The sequence below is a fragment of the Chlorocebus sabaeus genome, chromosome 20 (genome assembly GCF_047675955.1).
Source record: "Chlorocebus sabaeus isolate Y175 chromosome 20, mChlSab1.0.hap1, whole genome shotgun sequence".
In the NCBI taxonomy this organism is placed as follows: Eukaryota; Metazoa; Chordata; class Mammalia; order Primates; family Cercopithecidae; genus Chlorocebus; species Chlorocebus sabaeus.
The window spans coordinates 99,026,346-99,036,575 of NC_132923.1; positions in this window are offsets into that span (position 1 = coordinate 99,026,346).

A 10,230-nucleotide genomic window follows, 5' to 3' on the forward strand; every position below is an offset into this window, starting at 1 on the left:
AAGTGAGTGTTTGCCTGGGGGAAGGATGCAGGGGGGTCCTGGCTCTGGGCCTAATCCCAAAGAGCCAAAGTCACTCAGCCTGAACCCTTAGACTCCACTCCTTTACTTTCTTGCCCTGCCCAGGACCCTTCCATCAGTGGCCCCCTGCCCCCTCCTTTAACTCCAGCACAGAAAATTCAACTCAGGGTCAAAAACCCTGTAGAGTCACACACCATGAGACTAAGTCTGCCTATAGATTCCTTTAGGTCTCAGTTCTTGCTTCTACTGACTCCCTGCCCAGAGGTTGACCACCAAACCATGCCACAGGACAACCAAGCCTCAAAGGTGGTGCCCAGGTGCCTGCATCAAGGCCTCACTCCACTGTTCATCCCAAGTTGGGTCATTTGTCATCCCTGGACCTCAGTGTATGAAATGGGCATTATCCCATTCATTCATGCATCCATCTATTCTACATCCATCCACTCACCCATTCATCAACCCACCTACCCATCCATTCATCCATCTACCCACTCATCTACTCACCCATTCATCCATCCACCCTTCAACTACCTATTCAACCACTTACCCATCCATCTACCATCCACTCATCCAATTATCCAATTTAACAACCAGGCCCTACGTTGAGCACAGAGATAGATAAGACCAGTCCCTCTGTTCTCAAAACACTCCTAGATTAGTCCCTTCCCTTCCCTAACTCTGAAGTCATATAGGGTAGGTATATGAAGGCCCACGTGAAAACATTGGGAGGAAACAATGAAGTTGATTGTTGCATCTATGCATCCTGTGTGTCAGAGACTGGGAACCTCTATGCCCCACTCATTTCTTGAGGGCCCCACAGAAAGTGTAGTCCATATGGACTCTGCATGGCCCTAGGACTCCCCTTAGCTCTATTATTTTTTCTCTGTTGTCAAGGCTGGAGTGCAGTGGTGTGATCATAGCTCACTGTGACTTCAAACTCCTAGGCTCAAGCAATCCTCCCGCCTCAGCCTCCCAAGTAGCTAGGGCTACAGGGTACAGGCATGTGCCACCACGGCTGGCTAATTTTGTTTTCTTTCTGTAGAGACAGGGTCTCTCACTAGGTTGCCCAGGCTAGTCTCAGTCTCCTGGCCTCAAGCAATCCTCCCACCTTGGCCTCTCAAAGTGTTGGATTACAGGTGTAAGCCACCGTGACCAGCCTCCAATTCCTTACTTCAGGGACGCAAGTGCTAACCTAAACTAGAGGGATTTCAAAGGAAGTGGGGAAGAGGAAGGAGTTCACGAACATAACTTCTACCAAAACTGAAGTCACCAATGGGACTCGGTTTCTGTCAGAAATGGCAGCAGCATCTCCAGGAAGATATAGGGAGACATCACTACCAGCTGGGGCCTGTCACCACCTAGCTGTGTGGCTTTGAGCAAGACCCTGCCATTCTCTGGATCTCAGTTTCCCCAGCAGTGCAGACCGTGGGGTCTGTGGGTTTTCCCAGTTTGAGGTGGTCCTCTTCAGTTCTCGCTTCCCTTCTAGGCTGGGTGGGCCTGCTCCCCTGACAATGGGCCCTCTCTGGCCGTCCCACACACGAGGCGGGGTAGGAGATGACGTGGTTGGCGTCCAGGGCCTGGAGTCCTCTGGCTATTCAACCCCCTCCCCTGACACAAACAACCCTCAGTTGCCTCCCCCTCCCAACCCCAGAATCTGGGCACAGCTGGGGCCTGCTCTGCCCTGGCCACCCCATGAATCACCCCTCTATGGTCCCCGGGGGAGTGGTCCAGGGAGCATCCTACGCCCCACACGGGGTGAGGGCCAGAATCTCGGCCCTCAAGCAGGCAGTGTCCACAGGAACAATGGGGGCCTGTGGCTAACAGCCGGAATGCAGCCATTGTCCAGCCCTGGCCCCCAACCCCAAGGCCTCAGGTCCCCAGGCTGGGCAAGCTGGCGTGGGTCGGTGCGTCAGGCGCTCGTGTGCCAGGGCCAGGGACACATGGCCTTCTACTTCCCTTCACTGGGGAGGCAGGCGGGTAGGCTGATGGGCCAGACCCACCTCCACACCCAGCCTCACAAAGAGTCCCATGCACAAAGAGTCCCATGCACAGGGTGAAGAGAGGCAAGATGGGGTGCGTGAAGCAGACTCTCAGAAAAGGGGTCTAGCAGCTCTAAGACCCCAGCTATACATCACAGTGGGGAGGGGGACCACATTAGAATAATGCAGGATTAGAGTGGGGTTGCTATAGCGACGCATGAGGGCAATACATCTAGGGAGCCCAGCCCTTTGGTGATGTATGACTCTGCTCGGCTGTGGGGAGCAGGGGGAGGGGATGTGTCCCACCCCAGCCTCCAAGGGGAGAGCAGACACCAAACATTCTCTTCACCTGGGGGAGAATATCTGCCTTGAACTCCAAATAGAGGCATCTCAGAATCCTGTCAAGAATGAAGGAGACGCCCTTCCAACCCAACCTCCAACATCTCACTTTAGTCCATGTTCGACTCGGCTCCAACTTCAAATCCCAGCTCTAGCCTCAGCCCTGGCCTCTGCCCATTCTCAAACTCAGCCCCATGGGGTTATACAAAGCCTCCATCCCAGCCCCTTCAGGCCCTGTCCTTTCCACTCCACTGCTAAGGACCATTCCCATATTGTCTCCCCCCAGTACCTGAGGAGATTCAGAGGACTCTATGCAGGGTGGCAGCCAAAGGACACAAAAGGGAGGAGGCAGGATCACCCAGAAACTCTCCTTGGCCACACCACCTGAAGTTGTTAATTTGAGAGAAGCCTGCAGAGTTTGAGGGCACATGTGCTGTCCCCTCTCACCCAGATGCCTCCTCATGCCCATGCCTAGGTGCCCCACCCTCATCTCATCCCAGGCAGGAGCTTAGCTTCCTGCCCCAAACTCTCAGGGCCACCAGAAAGGTTTAGGGGTGGACCAGCTCTAGTGAGAAAATTGGATGGTGCTCCCAGCAAAGGAGTATTCATTGGAAAAGCTTCACACAATATATGTAATGTTACATGACAAAGTCGGGCCTTGGGCTTCCTTTTAGCTGCTGTGTCATTCACACCGGTTTGCCCCTTCTCTGAGGCCCTGGACCTCAACCCCCTGGGGACTTCAGGGGAACAGTCTCTTCAGATAACCCCCTTTACTATATCCACCTTAGCATCTTGGTGAGGGAAGAGGTGGGGCAGATAAACCCCTTCAATAATCCTAAGTGTGGACTGGGTGCGGTGGCTCACGCCTGTAATCCCAGCACTTTGGGAGGCTGAGGTAGGTGGATCACCTGAGGTCAGGCATTCAAGGCCAGCCTGGTTTCACATGGTGAAACTTCATCTCTACTAAAACTACAAAAAAAATTAGTTGGGCGTGGTGGCAGGCGCCTGTAATCCCAGCTACACGGGAGGCTGAGGCAGGAGAATTGCTTGAACACAGGAGGCGGAGGTTGCAGTGAGCTGAGACCGCACCACTGCACTCCAGCCTGGGCAATAAGAGCAAAACTCCATCTCAAATTAAAAAAAAACAAAAAAAAATTTTTTTAAGTAAATAAATAAAAATAATAATCCTAAGTGTGGCCCAGGCACAGTGGCTCATACCTGTAATCCCAGCATTTGGGGAGGCTGAGGTGGAAAGATCACTTGAGCCCAGGAGTTTGAGACCAGCCTGGACAACATAGCAAGACCCCATCTTTACAAAATATTTTTAAAATTAGCTAGGTGTGGTGGCATGCACCTGTAGCCTCAGCTATTTGGGAGGTTGAGGTGGGAGGATCATTTGAGCCCAGGTGGTCAGGGCTGCAGTGAACCACAATTGCATCACTGCACTCCAGCCTGGGCAACAGAGTGAGACCCTATCTAAAAAAGATTTAAAAAAAAAAAAAAAAGTGACACTCTGGCTCTGTCACAGCTCTGGTTCCAACCTGAGCTGGAAGATGCTGACCATAGAAGTCACCCCTCCCACCAGAGGAGGATACAGGTCAAAGGACAAGGCAGAGCATGGGGCACTGCCCTCCACATGAGCAGGTGCATCCACTCCCATGCACACACATGCAGAGGCACTCGCACATACACCTTGGGCCCATCCGTAGTGTTGTCCCCACAGTAGAAGAAACTCGGTCTTTTTTTTTTCTGTCACCCAGGCTGGAGTACAGTGGCCCGATCTCTGTTCACTGCAACCTCCACCTCCTGGGTTCAAGCAATTCTCCTGCCTCAGCCTCCCAAGTAGCTGGGACTACAGGTGCCGGTCACTATGCTCGGATAATTTTTTTTTTTCTTTTGAGACAGAATCTTGCTCTGTCGCACAGGCTGGAATGCAGTGGCGCGATCTCGGCTCACTGTGATTCTCCTGCCTCAGCCTCCTGAGTAGCTAGGACTACAGGTGTGAACTACCACATCCAGCTAATTTTTTGCATTTTTAATAGAGATGGGGTTTCACCATGTTGGCCAGGCTGGTCTCGAACTCCTGACCTCAAGCAATCTGCCCACCTTGGCCTCCCAAAGTGCTGGGATTACAGGCGTGAGTCACTGCACCCAGCCTCGCCCAGCTAATTTTTGTATTTTTAGTAGAGATAGGTTTTCACCATGTTGACTAAGCTGGTCTCGACTCCTGATCTTAAGTGATCCACCTGCCTCAGCCTCCCAAATTGCTGGGATTACAGGCATGAGCCACTATGCCTGGCCTTTTTTTTTTTTTTTTTTTTTGACACGGAGTTTTACTCTGTCACCCAGGCTGGAATGCAGTGGCCCCATCTCTGTTCACTGCAACCTCCGCCTCCCAGGTTCAAGGGATCCTCCTGCCTCAGCCTCCAGAGTGGCTGGGATTACAGGCACGCACCACCATGCCCAGCTAATTTTTTGTATTTTTAGTAGAGACAGGGTTTTCCCATGTTGCCCAGGATGGTCTAAAATTCCTGAGCTCAGGCAATCCACCCACCTCAGCCTCCCGAAGTGCTAGGATTACAGGCGTGAGCCACTGCGCCTAGCTGAAACTCAGTCTTTATTCCTGATGGGGAAGAACCCAGAAAGAGGGTCTCTTCTCTCACTTTCACCGTATGCCTCACTTCTCACATTCACACAGACATACACTCTCACACACAAATACACACACATTGTACACATGCTCCCACATGTGGCAGAGCAAAGAGAAAGACTAAAGAAGAAGGTAGGTGGAAGGCAGAGTGTGTGCCCAGAGGGCAGTTCCTGGGGTGGGGGTGTCAGGGTACCCAGGGCATGGAGTGGGCAGGAGCCTTCATGGCTTCCTCTCTTCCCCAGCCAGCGACCAAAGGTCAGCCCAGGCAGCTCATCCACGTGCGGTCCACCCACCCTGCCTGGTCAGGTCATGTGAGACCAGGACTGAAGCCTCATCAACACTCCATTGTCTTCCAGAGCCCAGCCTTATGCTAAACCTAACAAAAGCCCCTTCCAGCCCAGGACTGGTTGGTGGCCCTCCAGAACCTTTGGTTCCCTCCTGAGGGATCCTCTGCAGGGGTCTCACAGCCCCTGCCTTGAGGAAAAGCTGGGTGATGTTCAGCCAGATCCCAACCTTCTCTGGGACTTTACATCCCCTTCCAAGAAATGGGGAGGAGCTGGCCTTCCATTTGCACAGAGAAAGCCTAGGGTGAGGAGTGGGGAGCAGGGGAAGAAGGGCCCTCTTTCTCATGTTCCCTCTGGGGGCACATACCCCATCCCATGCCACCTCCTTGCCCATTCTCCAGATGCTCAGCAGGGAAGGAGAGAACAGCAGAGGGCCAAAGCGCGGCCCTGAAGGTCATCTTGCACGTCAGCACTGGGGCGGCCCCAGAACCCCTTGCGCCCTGGCTCCCCGCCTGGTCCACAACACAGGCTCCATTGACTCCTGTGTGCCCTCCTTCCCAAGATGCACACAAAGTCGTGGGCTCGTGGTTACTGCCCACGGGCCCCTGAGCCCCACAGGACCCACCCAGGGAAGGAGGCCAGAGCTGGCTGGCTGGCCGCAGCTCCCAAGGGGCTGGCAGGAGGGAAGGATCGTGTACCTACGCAAGAATCTCCTGGTTCTGGGCAGAAAGCCCTCATAGCCGACCTCTAGGCCCTGTTCTACCCAGGCTGGAATGGAGTCAAAGACCTTGGGGACCCAGCTGGGACAGATTCTCTGCCAGTGCCACCTCTACCCACCCTTCATCCTGTTTACATCTTGCAAAATCAAGGACACCCACCCTTGCCACTGAGACTAAACCTGGAGCAAAGCCGCCCTGGCCCACCCTCTGTCTCCCACAGGGGAAGTCAGGTGGGGAAAGATGCTCGTGTCTGGGGGAGGGGGACTGGAGGAAAGCCGGGGCTGAGAAGCTCCAGCCCCTCTGGGGGCTTCAGTTAGGGGAGGGCTGCCCCAGCAGGATGACAGAGAGATGATTAAACCCACAGAGAAGATTGATAAGGGAGCTAAACAGCTGCAACTCTGCAAGGTAGGCTGGGACAAATCTCATCTTGTCCTGGCGGCACTCAAAGCACTGGGGGGCTGGGCCAGCCTGACTGAGCTCACGACCTACACAAGCTCCAGAGCAGGAATGGGGGCAGGGGTGGTAGGCTGCTCCCACCTTCCTCCTCAGGGCCCAGCCCCCATTCCTGCCGCCTCAGAGCTCCCTCCCTGCACACCACCATTGGCACCTAGGCAGCGTGCCCCTCCTCCCCGGTGCCCCTTCACCCACAGCACCTCCGTCTCAGCTCTCACTCTCGGTATTATTAGATGTGATTTACAGCGGAAACGCTGAGTCAGACAAAGCAAGACTTCCCCAGACAGAGGCAGTGGGAGAAGAGAGGAAGAGTCCAGGGCAGCTGGCCTCCCTGGGCAGGGTCCTCAAAGGGAGTGAGGAGATGGGGACAGGGGTCCCCAGCTTCCAGGATGAGTGGGAAGTTTGCCCCTCCTGTTTCTCCTTTCTGTCCTGGGCCCAGGATCCTCATCTGGGACTCCTGGATATTCAGACCCCTTTTCTGACTCCCAAGCAGCCTCTCAGCCTCAGTCCTGCCAGCCCCTGTCTCTTCCTTGGCAAGTTTGAGAAAAACAGCCCAGGGATCCTGGAGCCTGGAAACAAGGTGGTTCTGCTGGACCCTGTTTCCTCGCACCAAGGCCCCGGTTCAGAAGGCAGCCCCTGACTCCCAGAGATGAGAGGCAGGAAAAGTGCATGGCTGGGGTCCCAGTCCCCTGCTCTACAAACAGAAACACGGGCAGTGTGTGCTCCTGGGGCGTCCAAGGGCCCTAGAACCGGTGGAGAGCACACATTTCTGCTTCTGCCGTGTGCGGAAGAGCACAGCGGGCAGGTCCGTCTCTGCTCCCTGGGTCTCTGACTCCCTGGCAGGGAGGAACTGGGCATTGTTGCCAAAAATAAACGTTCCCTCTCCCGCTCCCTGGCTCCCGGCTCCCGCTCATTAGGATGCGTGGCGTTTGGCTGCGGTCCCACACCTTGCAGCTCATTATAAATATGCAGTCGCTGCTGGCGCTACCCCAATCATCTCTGCAATCAGAGCTTTTAATTAGGTTAATTAAATTGTATCAAATCTCGCAGGGACGCAGTTCACTGATGCTGATGAGGCAGCCAAAACAGACCCCAGCTCCTCCGCTAATGAAGGCCGCTGCCTGCCTGAGCCATGAGGGAGCAGGAGCGCATAATAAACGGGCGCGTCCTCTGGGAGGAGCTGCTGCCCAGGCCCTGAGCTCTGGGGACCTGGCAGGGGATCTGCATCAATCGGTCCAGGTTCCAGCTGCAGCAGAGGCTCCTACCCCAGAAGCCGGCCCCTTCACACGAGAACTAACCAGGGCAGCTTCAGGAGCCCAGGCGCTGACAGCCTGCCACCCTTACATGGCAAATTTGAGGGGGCCCCCAAGATCCACTGACCCTCGGGCTCCTCTTTACTTCTCCCCCAGAATGGCCCAATAAGGCCAGGGCTCCCCCTCCTACACACCTACACACACACACACCGGCAGTTAGCCCTGTCACTGCCCCCGGATTGTCTTATTAGCCAGAGTGGCCAGGCTGAGACTAGAAAGCCCGTCCTGACACTGCCGGCCTAGTCTCCATCTGCTATGGAGACCATCTGCCCCTGGCGGGGGGCGGCGGTGGTCTACAATGCTACCAGCCAGGCAGAGGAGGGGGTGCTGCCCCCTAGGCTCCATGTGCCAGATGGACCTTCTATATTTTACCTACCACTCCACCTCAAGAGCCCTCTGCTAGGGAGGGACACCTGTCCCAGACCTCCTGGGATCAAATTAGCTAGGGAGGGGAGATGGACTCTTCCTTCCCTGGTCCCTCACCACCCTGAGCTCACTGTCCCATGCCCTGGCAATCCACCTCTGAGCACTGGAGACCACAGGCTTCACAGCTGGAGGGCCCTGCAAAGGTCCTCCCCTGTCTGTAAGCAGGAAGGCAGGTGCTGCCACCTCCAAAGGGGCTGTCCCCAACACTCCACTCAGCCTGGCTCCACCCCCTCCCCTTAACCCCTCCATCACTGGTCTCAGCGTCTCTGAGCAGATGAGGAGAGGGATGGGGAAATTTTCAGTGCTCTCGGGACAAGTTGTTTCTGCTATAGAAGCTGGTTTTTTTTTGGTTTGGAAAGGTGTTTTTTTTTTCTTTTTTCCACCCAGTAATGTGAAAACATGAAACCCGAAACCAACCCCCTACATTTGTCACCTCTGAGAGAAGCCTTTGGGGTAACTGGGAGAAAGCTGTAAATGAGTCAGGCGGATTCAGGGCAGGGGGGGCTGCCCAGCTGCCTGGGGCACCACAGTTTCATTAACCCGATCTGAGCATGGCCGTCAGGTGACAGATGCGGGGAGGGGAAAGGGCTTCCTTTCCATCATCTGCTTACCCCCAAACACAGCAGTTCCCTTGACACATTCCTCTTGCCTAGAAAAAGCTGGGTCCTTAGCTCCGTTCTGGACGAGCCTTTCCTACCACCACGCAGGAGCACAGGGCCGGACTGTGCAACCACCCCAGCCCCCAAGCAGTTTGTTCCCTTTGTATCAAGCGAAGCAGACAAGACGAACAAGGAGAGCTAGGTGTACGCTTCACCTAGGAGAAGTAGATTGGACAAGACTTCCTAAATGTGATGATGACGGATCCAGGAATAGGGAGCTGGGAGATCCCTTACAGGGAGCCTGAGAAGCAGCGGAGACGGTCTTCCCTCTGGACAGAGCAGTTTAGGAAAGAATAGGCAGAAGCATGAACTAGGCGGCCTCCTCTACACTCCAACCTCTCAGCAGTAGGCTTAGGAAGGGAAGCTCTGCCTCCCTTTGTTTCACAGTTTCTCTCTGATCCTTCCCTGCACTTTTTGCTGAGACAGATCTATGGAGCCCTAGTTGGGTACAGAGAGCGCACCCTCTGACCCAGGGAGGCAGCTGCACAAGCCCAAGAGGCCTGCCAGCTCCGCCTCAAGACAGTACTTCAGGTCCGCCCCCAATTCCTCCACTCACCTGCAGCTTTGAGCCAAGACTCCCACCCACGGTTCAGCCCGCCCTTCCCCAACACCCTGCACATAAGGCTCCAGGAACTGGCATGCTGGGAGAACTTGAAGGGGGAGCCCAGCACCACACACCCACTTGCCTTACTGTTTCAAGTCCCAACAGGCCCTGGCCTCATCGGCCTCCACAGGTAGGCAGAGCGAGTCTGCATCTGTTGGCTGCCTTCCCCGCTGGAGGACGTGCAGCTCTAACTGCTCAGTGCCCCACAGTGAGGAGCATGGGGGAAGAGGACAGTGAGCGATAAACAGATGATTAAAGCTGTACAGAGGGAGACCCCTCCCAGGTCTGGGTGGAACCACCCTATGGGAAACTTGGGGCTCTGTGACGGAGACCTCCCTACATGGTCCTCACTAGAAACAGGAAGGAAAAGTACCTTCCTGCCCAGTCTTCCTCCTGGGGCCACACTCATCTCAAACTCAGGGTGAGAAAATCCCATTTCTTCATGGGCGCTCGCCCCCCGGCATTAAATTCAATAAGCAAACACATTCAAGTACCTCCGTATAAGGACACTTCTGAAGAAGCCAAGTGTGTTGGGTGGGTGGACACCAAGTCCCTGAGAAGGAATCCCAGCAAAGAGGCAGCAGCTCCACCTGCTGGGCCCTTTTCCACCCTGGCACCAGGAAGCAGTTAGAAATCAGAAAAAGATTGGCTGGGAGCAGTGGCTCATGCCTGTAATCCCAGAACTTTGAGAGGCCTAGGAGGGGTGGATCACCTGAGATCAGGCTTCCAAGACCAGCCTGGCCAACACTGCGAAACTCCATCTCTGTGCCTGTAATCCCAGTTACT